General features: G+C 39.5%; 1 long non-coding RNA gene across 1 annotated transcript in view; it reads right to left on the bottom strand.

The window, feature by feature from the left end:
• Positions 1-678: 678 nt before the first annotated feature.
• The window catches only part of LOC306990362, an 83,594-nt gene continuing 65,062 nt past the window's right edge, over positions 679-19,210 (bottom strand). Inside the window, exons 3-4 of the long non-coding RNA XR_013795861.1 lie at positions 1,093-1,203; positions 679-904 (exon numbers count right to left, since the gene is read on the bottom strand). This is a non-coding gene — a long non-coding RNA (uncharacterized lncRNA). The remainder of the gene's footprint in view (positions 905-1,092; positions 1,204-19,210) is intronic.

A 19,210-nucleotide genomic window follows, 5' to 3' on the forward strand; every position in this document is an offset into this window, starting at 1 on the left:
CCATCTCCCCCCTCCTCCCGCCTCATGCCCCCTGACTGTTTTCCAACGGTTAAGAAACTTGTCAAAAGTGAGGGATGGCGCGGTGCGTTGATAAATGAAGCGTAATGGGATAACCGCCGTGCGATTTCACACTCCGATAGCCTGTGGCACTGCCACTACTCAAGGCAACCCGTTCCCGGTGCCACATGGGGGGAAAGTGCCCGTGACCGAGTCTTTCCTGTCACCAATATCCCTCTGGCCTCAACCTCTGCAATAAGATACGACACCTCTGCCATGGTGGAGCAAAATTCAGAATTGAAGAATTGTCTTCCTTTGAATTCATGAGTGCGGATTTGAATTGAATTGGCCAGAACAGACGAGAAGCTGGAATTTGAGTTGAATTTGACTGAATTGTAATTCTAAGAAGTTCAACATTCTTCTTGAAGTTCTTGCATTTTGGGAAATGAAGTGTTCTTCCACCCTGGTCCACAAAAATGTATTCAATAATAATTAAGAAAATATTAAAATTGAAATATTAAATATTACAATATAATAATATTAATATAAAATATATGTTCTATATCGCTCAATATCTGTCTGTCTGTCTGTCTATAATTTGTCAAGTCACCATTCAGAGTTTGTCGTGATTGCTTATCTAGTTAAAAATGTATATGAATTTCAATCATTTTTTATCTTTTTGCATTAAATTTTAATTGCAATTGTGCATCCAGTTTGCTACCTAAATTCAAATTCAGTTTAACTTGGATGGCACTCTCAGTTCAATTCAGAACACAACCCTTAAATATTGACAACATGGATCACCAGTGACAGGGAGAAACGTCCAAACTCTGATGAGGGCATCCGGAGCATCCTGTTTTCTGACGTCTTAAGTACTTTCCGATCCAAATATGTGTTACGTCCAGTGCTGAAAATAAAGAGCAATGTAAAATGAGATGATTTAGCAGGCTATTATGGGCTATTATTTTTGTTAGACAGCCCTCGGGGTGTGGGGTGCCAAAACGTGGGCCTGACACCCATTAGCCAAACTCATCCATGTGCATGTCACGGTCAATAAGACCCCACTAAAATGTCATCGCCCTAATAGCTACTTACTGCCAGAGCACACACAGGACCCATCTCACGGTCCTCTTATCACGATGGTTCGCAGGCGTCCCATGCAGCTTAGCGGGAGATAAAAGCTTTCCAAGCATCACGATTCAGCGTCTGGAAAAGAAAGGCCACATTATTTTTCTGCGTTCATGGGTACGGTTAGCATGCTAGTCTTTCCCGCTTCCATACAGTATTGTACAGAAAGGACAGGGTAGGGAATAGGGATGCAGTGATGGATGATGGCTAGAATACTAAACAATCCGCTGGGTATTACAAAAGCCTGTCTTACAGGCGGAGTTAAATTTGTTTGTATTGCCAGCTCAAATGCTAAGGATTAGCGAGAATGTGAGAAGAATTCTTAAGTTGGCAGATGTGAGGCGACCTTGTCACACACAGAAAGGACGGCCGTTTGCAACAGGGAGACGACGGATATAGACGTAACGCATTCATGCGAGAATTCCAGGCTTGTATTGATGAGGCCGATGAAGCTTTGCCACTTCTAATGAGCGACGTGTGAGAGAACTGAAAATGTGGAGGCATTAATGTAGCCAAGCTACACCTTTGTTATTCTTCTGGAAGGTGATTTTAATAGCACACTTAAACATAATACAGCCAATCACATTCATGTAGTGCAATGCCAAGCAATGCCAAGGTTATGAGTTCGAAGACCAGGGAATACATGCACTGATGCAATGCAAATGAATGCATGTCGCTTTGGATAACAGTAATTTAGCCGTATTCACTCCTGCTTTAAAATGCATCTGTCACTCCTTAAACTTTGCACTGTTTATGTGACTTTTGTGAGCATGTCAATTGCCTCAGTAGTCAAAAACACATTTGACTGGATAAACATGCAGATGCAATTACGCTTGCAATATCAAGCATGTGATCCTCCCCAGATTTGTAGATATTATATAAAACAAATATAAAATATTATATATAAACATTTTAATATATTACATTTATTTATTTACATTATAATTTATGTATACATACATATACAGTATATCCTTCAATTAGTTGAATTCACTTCAAATTGAACCAATTGAAGGACAATTAAACCGTATAATGTACAGTGCAACCCAGAACCTGTGGGAAATGACCTCTGCCTTGTGCTCACAAAACTTGGTGGCAAGTTTATAGTTTTAAACCGTGTCATCTCAACAAGTATCTGCCTCATATGGCCTTCGCAAGTAATAGAAGCAGCCGAATGTGTTCTCGGCATTTATGTGCCAGAGTGACACTGGAAAATGCATAATTCATTTTCATTTGTGAGAAATAAATTGGGGAGGGTGGGGAGGGGGAGGCTCTGCTCCAATATCTCAACGAACGCCTCTCTCGGAGACAGCTGGATGCACGTGGCTGGGTAATAACATTAAATTGGTTCTGTCAGGTAATTTCTACAAGTGTTAGCCACACTGGAGGCTGAGGTGCACCGCAATCAGAAGAGAAGGAATCTGGGGTTGTGGAGGGGGGGTGTATCGCATCACGGCTCATCCTAAACTGCTCTGCGACCGCCTCCTCTCTCCTCGCCGCCTGGCCTCCATGAAGGTAATTGCAATCTGGGCTTGACGCTGTAAATATTGACCTTCTTGACCTGTTTCTCTGATGGGATTCTAACTGGGGACGTTAGTTTTGGGGGTGTGTGGGAATGTGTGTGCGCTAGAGAGAGCGTTATATAGAAACACTGAAACTGAAAGATCAGATGGTCCCGGATATATGCATGTATATATATATAAAAATGCTGTCAAAGCTTTACATGCGTAAGCTCATAATACAGTCTCTTTCATTACAGAACTGAGGTTTACATCCTGCAATGGAAGAACATCAGTCCAGTTTTCATCTTTTTACCATCAGACAGAATTTGGTTCTTTATGAGAATGACAATCACATTATGCAACCAAGTTCACTCACATTCACATAAAGACAGAGCGTTGTGTTTAAAAAAAGAGAGAAGCAGTTTAACAAGGACCAAAAAAAGCCTCTACTTACAGCTTGTATATTTACAAACTTTTATGTTAATGCAATTTACGTTTCTTTATGTTTTTATGACATTTGAAAAGGCATGCATTATAACACATGCGCATGATCATCGGATGAAGGATGAAGCGGCATCTAAGGCCCAAATCTCTCCAACACCTTAATAGTCTTGACACCCGTTTCTTGACTTACCTTGCAGGCTTCTGTAGTTCTTTGCCCTACTAATAAAGCCGTGCAATGACGTTTGAGCTGAAACAAGTTGCTCTTTTAGGAAGTTTATAATGTTGTACTGACACCGGCGTCTCCTATTACTCTTGATCTATGGGCTCTGTAAGGTCATTTCATCCCCGTGGCAACACCAACGTCACGCTGTTCCTTGACTCACAGCTTAGACAAATGCCACTGACCGCTACTGATCTCAAACAAACAATCGGTTCTCTTGGCGAGCGGTCCTTCCCGTCGCTTAATGTCAGCCTCACAAACACTAACTCTGACTGACCCAAACACCAGCGCATAAACAAAACAAAAAGCCATCCATACAATCTCATCGCTTGAGAGGAGTCTAAGGATGGTGGGAAGGTTTAGTCTAATCGCTTTGTTCTTACTCTTAAGATCTGAAGATTAGTGGTACTTGATAAGACAAGCAACCAATCAGAACACTTTAGCAATCGCATAGCAACATGCTAAAAAAACACTCAGAACATCTTAGCAACCATATAGTAATGCCCTGACAATGACAACCACCTAAAACACTCTGTCACCACCACCCACATTTTCATTCAGATAATGTAAAAACCTAGTCGCTACGGCTCTTTCTCTTTTCCTTTAATATCCCAGGCTGATATTTTGGGTTCTGGGGCCATCTACAGATCTAACGAAGTGAAGATGAAGCAAATGGGCTGCAGTGAAGCACACAGGCTAAAAGGCTGCCGGTCCACACTAGATTTTAATCATGTCACTGGTATTTGACATTAGCACTGGGAAGTCCAAGGCTTTTTAGCGAAGCGGTTCGTTTGTTTCAATCAATCACTTCAAAAAACCAATTCATCACTCAAAAGAGTTCTTAGAAGTCTCATGCTGTCTTTAGTTAGCGGTGTTTGCTAAAACAAGATTTGCTAATGCTTGCTCATACTTACGAAAAGTGTTTTGAAAGCATACTGTATTCTGCTGTCTTACTCCTTATCTTGAGTATGAAGTAATTGATTCAGCATCTCTGCCATCGTGAGCTTGCAGCCTGAATTGATGAGATAAAAAGACTGAATTGTAAAATAATGGAAAGGAAACTTTCAACAAATGATTCCTATGAAACTAATGGATTTTGTCAATCAGTTGCTTTGATTCAGTCTGACAAATCCTTTACTGAATCAGTCAGATCAGTTATTGAATCAATATCTGACTCACTTACTGAGCCTGCAAGTTATCATTGTGATGTCCGTTTCAAAATTAAGCATGCAAAACTTCAACTAGCGTAATTCTAATTGGCTGTTCATTTGCAACAGGTTTGTAATAAAATGAGTATTTAATAATAATAAAAAACATTTATATCAGTGCTCTCAAATCGCGATTAATCGCATATAACATAAAAGCTTTTGTTTACATAATATATGTGTGTGTATATATATTATTATATTTATATATATTATATATGTGTGTGTGTGTGTGTCTGTGTACTCAGTATTTACTGTATATACATATATAAATATATGTGTATATAGTGTATATAGAGACATATAATATACATAATATATATAAATAGATTATGTAAACAAAGACTTTTGTTAGATGAGATTAATCACGATTAATCGATTTGACAGCACTAAAAATTGCTACGATTTTGCTAAGTTAAGAGGTTTTAGGATGTTAATATAATGATTAAAAATAATAATAATGTATTATAAATATTTATAACTATTATTACCTTGTAGCAACTATGATTTTCCATGAGCAAGCACCACTCACATTTTCTTTAAAAAATACAAAAATCTTTTTAAATAATGCTACACATCACTGTTTTCAAATAAGATTTACAAATTATTTTAAATTTTGCATTTATGGCTTATTATTCATGCCACTTCAGTTTTACTCCCAAACAAAATCATTGTGAATCGATTTGACAGAATCATTAAAAAGAAGAAAAAGTAGCCGTGTAAACGCAATTCTGGTTTAAACTGTTTTTTAGGGGTTTTTTCTCTGCACAAATCTAAAATAAGCACCTCATTAACTGCTTTGGCGTGCCTTCTCGATGCTTTCTCAGGTGAATCTGAAATCAATCGTTCTTTCAGGTCAAAAGGCATTATCTCTTCACCCAATGCAATTTCAGCAGCCGAGGCAAAGGCAAAAGTTTCAGGCTTGAGGAGCTTATTAGCGTTTAATTTCCTCTCCAGACACAATGCAGCTCTTTCTACGGCTGTGGAGGAGCAAACCGTTCCCACAACATGGCATTGTTATAAAACTATGGCCTACAAGCTAGCTAATGGTCAACGCTTTGTCCTTTCTCAACTGAACTCGGACCGCTTTTGTGCCACAGGTAGAAGCAGGTGCAAAGAACCTAATTCCTTTTCTATCCCCTTCCACACTCGTCCCCTCCTCATAGACAGACAATCAATACTTTATCAGCCGCCAGACAGCTAAAGCTACAGCCGCGCCACTAGAGAAGCAATTAGCCGCCTTAACAAAGACGGACGCTTGTCTCCGTCCCAAACAAAAGGAAGCGACGGCCGGAAGAGAGAAAACAAACTCCACATCAAGGTGTTTTTGTCACTTTGCATTTGGATGCCAAGCGCCTCATGCCGGCCCCTAATGGATATTGAATAGACAGGCACACATTAGGAAACCACAGCAAACAAACAAATAGCCCTTATCGGGGCAGGCTATTCATTTGAAAAGCAACGTGGGAACCCTGAGGGGACCCTTGAAGAGGAAACAAGAGAGGGACCGAACGAGAGCGCGCGAGACACTTCTTTGTTCGACTCATCCCCGGTGTATTCGCAACCGTTATGCGGTTTTCCCGCTACGATCATTCAAAGCTAATTGGGTGACAGGAGTTCTGAGTCGGCAATATCGCATGTTTGCTTTGACACAAAGGCGAAACTCAGCAGGGCAAGATGGCGCGTAAACAAGCGTGACAGTCGCTCCTGACGTTCTACCATTCATTTGTTAATTAAGACGGATGACTCATTACGGTCTCGTAAGCTACGTGCGCTATGGGGAGAGACTGAGAGAGAGACGCTTCACGCCGGTGTCAGTTGTATAATTGATGCCAGAGCTTGCCGGAGATCTGACGCGCTCTTCCCTCACATGTTTCCAACGAGACGAGGGCCTTTCATTCACTGATGACACACAGGAGGCAGCGTGGGTAAGCCTGCGGCAGAACATACACTAGCCTACGCACTTCAAAAAGGGCATCGCATACTGTACAGCGCCGACACGCTCGAGTCATTTCACACGGCGATTCCCCCCCCAAAAAAATATCTGTCTCGATGGGCAAGCCAGAATCTAGATTCAAGACGGCGTGTCCAAGAACAACACGATCTGTTCACAGACCGCCTGATCACACAAAAGTGTCTGGCACCGTCTGAAAATGGCAGTTTTAATCTGATTGGTTGAGTTGAGTAAGTCGTAGAGTGACTTCAATGAGTTTTTCATTAAAAATAACTAAAAATTCTTAAAACAAAAATGCATTCAGTTGAAAAGCTGCAGTGCATAAGTTAGTCTTGTATCTTGAATCAAAGTGTAGTTTACTGCACTTGCAGTTTTTTCATTTGTTTTTAACTTGTTTATACTTAAAACAAGTATTAAAAAACAATTGGCAGTGCATGCACTTATATTCAAAACCCAATCTATAAATACATAAATAAATATAAATAAGTCTTGATATCTTATGCATCGTTGTTTCTCAAGTGATCGATTTTTACCTGGAAAATTAGACAAAAATAACTTTCCCAAAATTGAAAATTCTGTCATTAATTACCAAATGTATTACCAAACCCGTAAGACTTTCATCATCTTCAGAACACAAATGAAGATCTTTTTGATGAAATCTGAGAGATTTCTGTCCCTCCATTGACAGCTACACAACTACCACTTTGATGCTTCAAAAAGTTCTTAAAGAGATCGTAAAACTAATTCATATGAATTGAGCAGTTTAGTCCAAATTTTCTGAAGAGACACGATCACTTTATTTTAGATTTTATTTTAGACTTTTATTCACATTTAAACATTCATCATTCATCAACTCAATGGGGATATTTAATGGAATATCCCCATTAAATTGAATATGGGGATATTCAATTTAATGAATCAATCAATATTACTATTGATTAGCATTACCAAACATGGACGTTTTATTATTATTTTATTTTAATACTGTGAAGCTGCTTTGATACAATCTGTATTGTGAAAAGCGCTATACAAATATTCTTGACTTGACTTGACAGATCAGTTGTGGTGAACGGAAGTTCGAACTTGACCTGCAAGAACCAATGAGGTTCATTCTCGAGTCACGCATCACGTTTGAGCTTCAGCAAGAACCAATGAGGTTCATTCTTGTGTTACGCATCACGTTTGAGCTTCAGCAAGAACCAATGAGGTTCATTCTCGAGTCACGCATCACGTTTGAGCTTCAGCAAGAACCAATGAGGTTCATTCTTGTGTTACGCATCACGTTTGAGCTTCAGCAAGAACCAATGAGGTTCATTCTCGAGTCACGTATCACGTTTGAGCTTCAGCAAGAACCAATGAGGTTCATTCTCGAGTCACGCATCACGTTTGAGCTTCAGCAAGAACCAATGAGGTTCATTCTTGTGTTACGCATCACGTTTGAGCTTCAGCAAGAACCAATAAAGTTTGTTCTCGCACGTCAAGCAGGTTCGGTTTGCGCTTATGTTTATGTTTGCTGAGCAATGTTTATATGTGAATAAAAGCCTAAATTCAATCTGTTCATCATATAAAGTGACCGAGTTAAATTGACCAACCTCAAACTTTTGGACGGTAGAGTAAATTAGCTGGACGAGCTTGTACAGTTTTATCTTGATTTTATCTAAAGAAACACAATTTATGGTTCCACTGGCAAAATTTATTCCTTAAATTATTAAAACCATTTTGGCAAAGTTACACTTCAGACTTTACCCATTCAATTACAGAAGCTGTTCTTATATAAGGTTGAAATAGCTGCCTGTGGGTGTTAATAGTATGGCCGCAAAGTGAACTGACTTGCTTAAAGTACTCATTAATTTTGATCAGACAGGAACTTTGATCAGTCTACACCAATTCTCCACTATTTTTCTGTATATGGTTTGCGATGACTGTCTTGCAATATTTTGAAAGCGGCATTTATTCCAGGCCAGCCTATTATTTTTTCGGTTATAATGCATTTTACTCCTAACAGGCATTCGGTAACACTTTACCAAAAGTATTTGAATGCATTAATTATGCCTTGTGATGAACCTTAAAATGCATTTTATGGCCTCATGAATAATTGTAGCCTCAGTCATTATACATTATAATACTTATGTTAAGCCTTTAGAAAGTATAATGCATTAAAACACATGATAAACATTCAGATGTAACAAGGAATCTGCACATATTATAATGCATTATAAAACCTTTATAATGCATTATATGTACGACTTTAAAAGGATATATCCCCCAAAAATAAAAGCCTAAATTCAATCTGTTCATCATATAAAGCGATCGTGCCTCTTCAGAAAATTTGGATTAAACAGCTTGATTCATATGTATTAGTTTTACGATCTCATTATGAACTTTTTGAGGCTTTAAAGTGGTAGTTGTGTAGCTGTCAATGGAAAGACAGAAAGATCTCGGATTTCATCAAAAAGATCTTCATTTGTGTTCTGAAGATGGAGGAAAGTCTTACGGGTTTGGAACAAAATGTTCAGTTTTCAGTGAGCAATCCTTTTACTTAAAAGTGTTACCAGAAGTTTTTTTACAAATCAGTTAGATGGTCTGTTCTTCTTTAAGAGGGCAGAATTAGCCTCAATGAACACATTTCATACTGATTGTTAAACATCAACATGAGATTAGATTCACACTTTTCTAAAACGAGTCAAACTCTCGCAGTCTAGAGACACGGAGCGCTTGGCCGTCCTCGGTCGACTGCGCGTGGCACTCGTTGAGCAGTGGGAGTTGGTTTTTAATGGAAAGAGAACAGTGGGAGAGAATCTCCTGTTTGAACACGGGAGCCCCCGCACTACACACACATACACACACGATGAGTAACGTGAACGCGAGCGCTGGGTGAATGGCTACGGCTTCATGAATTCAACATCCTCCTCAACACGTGCACATATGACAGGCTGAGGACGTGCAGCAGGCAGAACAGCAGGAATCAAGCCCACTTTCTCTTTCTCTCGCTGTCAATCATAACATATCTCCCCATCTTTCTCTTTCTACCCCTCGGTGCACAATCCATCCCAGAATCCCTTGCTTTCATTACCAGAGGCGAGATGGCCTGCTCACCCGCTGTCTGTTTGGTCCTCACCTCTCTCTGAAGCGACCAAGACCTGCATCACATTCACATCACACATTCGACATTTAGAACCAATGAAATCCTGCTAAACACCTCGAGTTCCCTGAGACTATATGGGCTATACCGGCATTTCCTTATATCGGAATAATTCACACAATTTCCAGAGCATCAGGATGTTATGATTTGTTTCTGAAAACACTTTCTGGGTCCTTTTTCTGGAATTTATAACATAACCCCCAAAGATTTGATGTGAACACTGCATTTTATCTCTGTGCAAATCATTTTTAACATAGTCTGAATAATTATTATGAATAATTAAAAATATGAAATATTATAACAAATAAAAATGAAATGTATATATTTTTTTATTTACACAAGTGAATTTATAATACCTATTTTTTTACTTTGAATATATTATTTATTTATAAATAAATAAATGAAAAGAATTATAAAAATGTAAATAATGTTTTGAAATCTTTAAATGTTACAAAAGCACATGTAGAAATTAACATGAACCTACAATATAAATACTGTTTATTGTTATTTCTTGACTAATGTTAATGTATAAAACTTTATTGTAAAGTTTTATTGTAAAAGCCACAATTTTTATGATTAAATTATTTTAAGGATGGTCCATTAATCTGTTTGATTAAACTACATTTTTCTCTATATAAATAGATATTCTGACGAACTTTCACATGGTTTTCAACAATACAGTGACCAGATGTCAAGTTCCAAAATAAGCTATAAAATATGTTAAAAGTATTATACTGTAATTGAAGTTTCACGTACATATTAAACACGGTCACTGTGATTTTGCCAGGTATTTTGTTGATCCTGGAACAACATTCCTGTCCGAATACTTAGTCCTATCCCCTAACCATACAAGTTATCCCTAAATCCGGAGGGAAATGATAGGTGAATAACACTGATGTAGAAGCTGAAGCAACAAACCCTGTTGTAAACCTAAACTTTACATAAACCGTAAACTTGTCCCTCAAATCTGGTTGATTGGAATTGTTCCAGGATAAACAAACATGTTGTACTTGGTGAAATCACGTTCACCTTATATACTGCACACACCCTACAGACTGGCAATGACAACTTTTAATGATAATATTCCGTGTATATCAGTTCATCTGAATAAAATGACTTCCTTCAAAATCTCCCTCCCAATGTTAAAACCCAATCTAGGCCCAGCATTTTAATATGTGCTGGAACTACTCCTTTAAGTGTGCGCAGTATGTGCTTTTGCATGCGTAACGATATACACACTCCACCGTTCTGCTTCCATATGTCCCTGCTCGCGTTTATCCCTCTCTCCATCTCAGTGACATCCCTGTCTTGTGTTATCTCTCTCCCACACACATTCTGTCGTTTAAAGCCGTGTATCTATCGCTCTCACTCCCCTTTCAGCTCGTCCATTCATTCCGTCTATCTCCCCTTGTCTCTTTCCGTCTCACTGATAAACTAAGCGCAAAAAAAGGAGCTACTTTTCCCCCAATATCTCTAGTTCCATCTACTTTTCCGCCCTCTTTTCTTCTCCATCTCAAAACACAGACAGATGTCTCATCCCTTTTCTCTGAGATCTTTGACAGCTAAGACGAATCGCTCGACGTATGGAATGCGCTCATTGGTTAAAATGATGAAATAAAACAACAAAAAACATTGGAATTACGTGTCTGCAGTCAGGCCGCATCTCGGCGAGTGCGATTACGGTGTGTCCTCTACGAAATGGGTTTTACAGGATTTCATTTGCTCTATATGAGGGAATCAGGTGCAGAATAGGACATCTACTTTACGGCTGTGATAGACATGGAGACATGTGACCCAGGGCAACACATATTACACACAAACACACACACACACTAGTTATCATGTGGCAGCTGTGAGGAAGTTTGACACCGTCTGCCATTTCTCTTTGTTATCCAGACAATCGGAGCGGAGCAGAATGTTTCTTCTCTCTCCGCTCTATATAAAGCTTTGGGCTGCAGTGTCTGTCAGAGGGATACTAAGTTTTCAAGAGAGGAACTTACTGTACGATTCAAAGTGAAACTTTAGAGGAAAAGAACTCCTGGGGTTTGGGATGTGTTGAGAATTACAACGTCCCTATATGAAAGAGACAATCACATCTGACTTCATTTGGTGTTGGTTATACAAAACATTACACTCCCATCACATACCATATATTACTATCATTAAAGGTGAAACAATTTCTGTGCCACTCGCATCATGTTCTCTAACACTTTTTCCATTACTGACCAAACAGTCTTGCCAGCTGCATCTGCTCATAAACAGTGATACAAGAGAGTATTTTAACATGACACGCATCACCTTTAAAGAATGATCGTATTGATCAAGTATGCATGGGTTCTGGTTTTATCTGAGGTGCGAATTTGTGAGTTGGCTGCTGTGTTAATTAAGGAATGGTTGAAGATAATTGGTACGGTATAAATTGTTTTTATTGAAAACAGTGATAAAGTTAGCAGGAAAATATCGCTGGTTTATGCAAAACATGATTTTCTTACTAAGTGTTTTTGTCATGTTTTCCAGCATAAATATATAAACATTCTTACATTTTAAATTCTAAAAGCTGTGTTTACTTGAGAGGCAAAACTTTTTTTGATTAACACAAGAAAAAAAAAAAACATTTTAAGCAAATTAGAAAACAAGTAATTTTGCTAAATGTGTCTTGACATAAGAATGTTATGAGAGCTATAAAATTATTTTTGACCATTTTCGGTCGCACAAGAATGATAAAATTGAGATAAAGCATTCATTACAAATCAAGATACTCTTCAGAGCTATAAAAACTTACTGTGTTTATGTGACGTGAGAAACAGACACAACCAGTCAATTTATTTCCAAATCCAAGCCCCAAGTTAACTTAGAAAAACAGCAAAATAGTTCCTTTCCTTGCAAATATTTACCATGCTAAACATAGTTTCGCCCCAAATACCACACTTACTGTAGTTTTAGTTACAACAACAAAAGCCAGCAGTGTCATCCAAAATATAACCAAAAATTTCCGAAGAAAATGTGAGTGTAAAACGATGTTCTAGCTGGTTACCAGGTCATTGCTTTACAGTTGTTAAGGTGTTTGCCAAGGTGTTGCTAGGTAGTTGGATTGAGTTCTTGGATCTAGTTCTGGCTCTGCCTCTGCAGGCTCGTCCTACTATGCAAGTCTAGGGGATTTGGTCATATGTCCATAAACAGTGATGAATGAGTACATGGTAAATTATTGCTCCCCAGGGGCAATGCTAGAACATTTTTTACTGGGACACGAGCCTCAGTAAAGTTTTGCTGTGCCCCAGTGAAAAATTTCTGATAAATCATTTTCTGATGAGGTACAATAGAAAATAGGTTGTCCTATTCATTGAGCGTTATCATTTAGATAAACTGAATTATTTAAACCTTGAAGGCTTATTGTAACGCAAGCTGAAGCGAAAATATCCTGCACATCCTGTTCAATCATACGCTTTAGCCCCGCCCCCTCACGGTGCTCCTCCCCCTTCACTTTTCCCTGTGAAATCCTCGACTTGCAGACGATTATTCATAATATTATGTAGCTGAGATGTACTAGGCTAATGCTCATCACTATGATAATGATTAGTATGTGAATTTGTATTATTTAAAATGAGGACATCCCATTTTCCAGATCTAGTGTACTTAGCACAGATTTGATCGATAACGTAAGCTTGTTAACTGCTAAAAGAATGTTTGCTTATCTCTTCTAATTTAGTATCATTTAATTGTGGCTGGATTTAGTCATCAATAGTTAAATTCACAATTAGCATTTTTGTAAGGAAACTACAGTTTTTTTTTTAATACAGATACATTTTCAGTCACTTTAATAGAAATTTGGTATGGTCAAGTGTCCAATAAAACATTTTTATAGTTAAAAGTTAATAATTGTTTACAAATTACCATGCGATCAAATATATAAAAATGAACGCACCCCGCCCCAGCCCAAACCTGTACGTCACCTTCCGTTGCATGCGGTTATGAACATGATGCAGGGCAACAACTAAAAAATGCCCCTGTATGGGTTTTTGTCTTATAATTATTTCATATTATATAATTTAGCAATATCACACAAGCAAGAATGCTGTTTTTTCCACAAATATCTGCACGAATGCTAATGTTGATTTTATACAACGATTCAATAAACATGAAGTTCATTGTGTTATATTTTAGACACAATATTGTCTGCTTTTGCATAATAAAATAAATAAATAATAAAAAGCCACAACACAACCATTGTGCGTCTCTGAGCATCACACGGCGGTGCTTCATTACTGAATGAATCCGTGTTTTTTAACAAATCGAGTGAGCCAATGATTCGTGACTCCTTCATAAAGATGGCCACTTGCTTCATTCCTGAATGAATCAGCCGTTCAGATTGAATCAGTTGAATGAATAACTGAATGACCCACTCATTCAGACAGTGACTTGCAGTCAGATACTGGCGGTTATAGCTTCATATTCAGAGTATCATTTCATTTTCATTAATGTTCATGCCACCTCTGAACTGCATTAAACAGTGTGTAAATATACCTAAATGCCACTTCAGATGCAGATTCTGAAAAAGAAAATGTTATATGGCCACATTGTAACCTTAAAAGTGTAATAAATTCTGTTGAATCAAAATAGTTTTTTTGTCTATTCAATGCTTTTCTCATCTAACACAATAATGACTTTAGGTGGTCATTTTCCAGCCCAAATTGATTTATTTCTGATTAATTGGATTACTTAATCTGCACACAATGTAAATACTTACATAAAAAAATGAATCACATGACAGACCTAATAAAAATATGGAGTTTGTCATTGTCATCACCCAAACAGTAACCAGTTTTGATCTATAATAAAGTTATCCTTGCAAAGTCCTTTACAGTAAATTAAAATGTACAATTTAACTAATTAAATGATTTGCAGCACACTTACTGTACATTAATGCTTCTTACCTAAAATGATTAAAGAAAATGAATGTATAAATAAATATCCAGAAAGTCTCCCAAATACTCCCGAAGTGCTGCTTTTTAAGTACTTTGGTAACATTTTTGGAGGGCCTGTGCCCCAGTGATGATCAAACTCTAGAAATGCCCTGCTCCGAACCCTTAGTAAATACCATTAATAGTTTAAGTAATTATAGTTTTATGACAAAACTGTGTAAAACGTGGTCTATTTTTGTTCAAGAAGCGAGCAACTTCTGAGAAAACCATCGTTCAATGATGAAATGAGCAACAATTCCATTCAGCCAGAGTGTTTTAATCAGTACAGATGACAGTCGGGTTAAAGCAATGCGTCTGTGTGAAGCAAACATTCATTCATGTCATTTCATGGATCAAAAAACGGCACGCAGAAGGGCTCCATTTATCAGCATTAACTCGCATCGAGTGGCTTTGACGTGACAGATCTCACTTGACGGGTCCTCCTCTCACTTGTAATTCAACACGGCGACTTACGCCTGGACTGCAACTGAGCTTTTGAAAAGAAAAAAAAAAATCTAGTAAGAAGCTCTGAGGATCTGGCCCTCAGACAGGATGTGACTAGCTTACAGCTCCTGTTTTTAGACCTCGAGATTTCTCGGAGGATTGACAAAATGCTCCCCACCAGGCAAACGCATGCATCCGGGGGTGGCAGGGGAGGAAGGGACGGGCTCAGACAGGGACACGCCGACGCTCTGTCTATGTGTCATCCCTTGTTTCACCGGGTGAGATGGAGAGAGAGCTTCGAAGGACGGTGGTGACACATGGGCGAGCTGCTTTATTAAAATTCTGCCCACGGTGTTGCCCCTGACACTGAGTCAGAGCCACAGTCTACCCCCTCCACCTGCTCCCACAAAGGTCGATCTGCTAATGACGTGGCCACCGGCCCCAAATGTCACTGGATTTCAGCCGATAAAAAGACAAGGTGAGTTTTGTGCCTTCTCAATTGGTAAATAGATAGCCGGATGGATGGATGGATGGATGGATGGATGGATGGATGGATGGATGGATGGATGGATGGATGGATGGATGGATGGATGGATGGATGGATGGACGGACGGACGGACGGACGGACGGACGGATGGACAGACGGACTGTCGAATGGATGGATGTATAGAGAGTCGGATGAATGGATGGATGCAAAGTTGGGTGGATGGATGGATTGATGGGTGGATGGATGGATGGATGGGTGGATGGACGGACAGTCGGATGGATGGATAGAGAGTCTGATGAATGGAGAGTCGGATGGCCGGATGGATGGAGAGTCGGGTGGCCGGATGGAGAGTTGGATGGCCGGATGGAGAGTTGGATGGCCGGATGGATGGAGAGTCGGGTGGCCGGATGGAGAGTTGGATGGCCGGATGGATGGAGAGTCGGGTGGCCGGATGGGGAGAGTCGGGTGGCCGGATGGAGAGTCGGATGGCCGGATGGAGAGTCGGGTGGCCGGATGGAGAGTCGGATGGCCGGATGGAGAGTCGGATGGCCGGATGGAGAGTCGGATGGCCGGATGGAGAGTCGGATGGCCGGATGGAGAGTCGGATGGCCGGATGGCTGGATGTATGGAGAGTCAGATGGACGGAGAGTTGGATGGACAGATGGATAAAGAGTTAGATGAATGGATAGACAGAGTTGGATGGATGGATGGACAGATGGATGGGTGGATGGACGGACAGTCAGATGGTTGGATAGAGAATCTGATGAATGGAGAATCGGATGGCCGGATGGATGGAGAGTCAGATGGACGGAGAGTTGGATGGACAGATGGATAAAGAGTTAGATGAATGGATAGACAGAGTTGGAAGGATGGATGGACAGATGGATGGATGGATAGAGAGTCTGATGATAGATGAATGGAGAGTCGGTCGGATGGATGGATGGATGGATGGATGGATGGATGGATGGACGGACGGACAGTCGGATGGATGGATGGATGGATAGAGAGTCTGATGATAGATGAATGGAGAGTCGGATGGCCGGATGGATGGAGTTGGATAGATGGATGGATGGAGAGTTGGATGGACAGATGGATAAAGAGTTAGATGAATGGATGGACGGAGAGTCTTATTGATGGATGGATGGACAGATGAACGGATGGACGAAGAGTTGTATAGACGGATGGATGGACGGACAGTCAGATGGATGGACAGATGGATAAAGAGTTGGATGGACGGAGAGTCGTATAGACGGGTGGATGGACAGTCAGATGGATGGATGGATGGAAGGATGGAGAGTTCGATGATAGATGGATAGTCAGATGATGGATGATGGATGGATAGAGTCCGATGATAGATGGATGGAGAGTCAGATGTACGGATGGATGGAGTCGGATGAATGGACGAATGGATGGAGAGTCAGATGAATGGACGAATGAATATAGATTTGGATGAATGGACGAATGGATGAATGGTTGGAGAGTCGGATGGATGGACAGATGGATGGAGAGTCATAAATACGTAAAATTCCTTCATATTATTAACACAGTACATACGACACTATTCTGACAGACTTTGCTGTTGTACGTAATGCAGCCTGTCAGAAATCTCACTAACACAGTTATACAATGCCATAGAACATTGAGGTTAAGAAAATATTGGTAAATTACGGTTTGAAAAAGAAGTGTTACTTTTGGATACATCATTCTGAAAGGTAAATTTAACCTTAGCCCCCATGCATGGTTTGGTCAAAAAACGCTTCTCAAAAGTGGGTTATCTTACCGTTTCTCTTTGTATAAATGTTTTTCACCTCATCATATAATAAAGTGCTTATAGAAAAAAAACCATATATGAGGTTTCTCTACCATCTGAACTTTGTCTTCTAGACAGCAATGAGATTAAACCGAGAGCAAATGAAGATCTTTGCTCCTTGATGATCCTCCTGAGTAAAACACCCCAGTAATCTCATCTATATCTCCTCCAGAGTTTCAGAAGAACTCAAACTAATCTCACAATCAAAAGTCAGAGATCTCAATATGAACAAACATCTCATCTCTTTATGAGAAACATCTATAAAACAAAGTTAATACCTACTTAAAATATGTCTGAAAACGCAATTAAATCTCAATAAATGAGAATAAATGTTCCTCTGGATGGACAATTTTCTCATATTGAGTCCAGGCCAAATGCAAATTCTCCATAATGTGCAAGGCATCGTGAACATAACAACAATGAACAGAATCATTAATGCATCCCGGTGCTCTTAATTCTCATCCGTTAGTTAATAATCCTACGACAAGCCTCGGCAGATTCAGAGAATTAAGTGGCAGGGATTTTTCAAATTTCTTGTTTTAATGAAACGGCGCTTCTCGAATAAGTCTGGCACTCTATTGACGGCAGCCAAAAGCCTGCATTTGTATTCCCGCACACAGATCGGGTCCTCTCATGAATCAATTTCAAACAGAGAATACGCTGTGAAATTAAATAGCCTTTAGCGAGATGCTACACCCCTGAAATTATTCAAACAGACAGTTGAGAATTGTTATGGTTATGGAAAAGTGGGGGTGGCACTATTAGATATCCAATCTTATAACCAACTGTGCGGAAAGCTGGAAACACTCTTCATTAAAAGACTATTGTGGGAAGATTGTTTGCAATGCACTGACCTCTGCGTCTCGAGGAATCAAAGGACTTTTGTCCGATTTCAAACCGCAATTTCCTGCATGCGCCCTCAAAAAGCACAGGGCGCTCGTGCATGATCAAATACGCATTGTCGATTTTCATTGAGTTTTGATTTACAATGTCTGCTGTATCTTATTTCAGTTCTTGTTCTTGCTTTAGACACACAGAACACATAAAAGAGTCTCTTCAAACCTTTTATACATCTCCTCGATGCTCAAGATATGTCTGCCGGCTACACATTCTGCTTTACCATGGTTTCATGAGAAACATGGTCTATTATATTCTGTATTATCAGAAAGGCACCACAGCATCTTTTTACTAAAAAAAAAAAAAAAAATCCAATATCTCTGTATGCTGTAATACAGACAATATGACTGGCTTTTATAGGAGTGTGATTGTATGGCCTTTTTCAGCAGATGATATTTGAATTGCTCCATAAGGACAGGCTCATGACACTGGTCTGCCATCTAGTGGAGGAGTCTGACATCAGCTCAAACTGAGCTCCACATCACATCTCTGCCACTTCACCTGCTGTAAAGAGATTATATTTGCATACCAGTGTTCCTCAAATCCCGCTCTGGAGGCCCACTGTCCTGTAATGTTGAGCTCCAACCCTAATCAAACACCCCTGAACAAGCTAGTCAAGGTCTTCAGAGCTACAGGCGAGTTTGATCAGGGTTTGAGCTGAGCGGCTCCAGGGCTAGACTTAAGGAACCCTGTTTTATACTAGAGAGCTGCACGCCTGAGATCTCAACGGTCCCTCAAAAGTATTTCTGTAGTTTTTAAGAACAAATTTTAAGAAATTTCTATAGCAATAATCCAAAAAAATAATCCACCCACCTTAACGTATCTGATTGTCTGTCTGTCTATCCATCGATTTATCCGATTGTCAATTTATCTCTATCCATCCGACTATTTATCTATCATCTAAATATTTTTCTATCCATCCATCCATCCATCCATCCATCCGGCTATCTTTTGATCTATCCAACCACCGAACTATCAATTTATATATCCTTCCACCCCACTATCCATTATTTATCCATCCA

The sequence above is a fragment of the Phoxinus phoxinus genome (genome assembly GCF_949152265.1).
Source record: "Phoxinus phoxinus genome assembly, chromosome: 22".
Classification (NCBI taxonomy): Eukaryota; Metazoa; Chordata; class Actinopteri; order Cypriniformes; family Leuciscidae; genus Phoxinus; species Phoxinus phoxinus.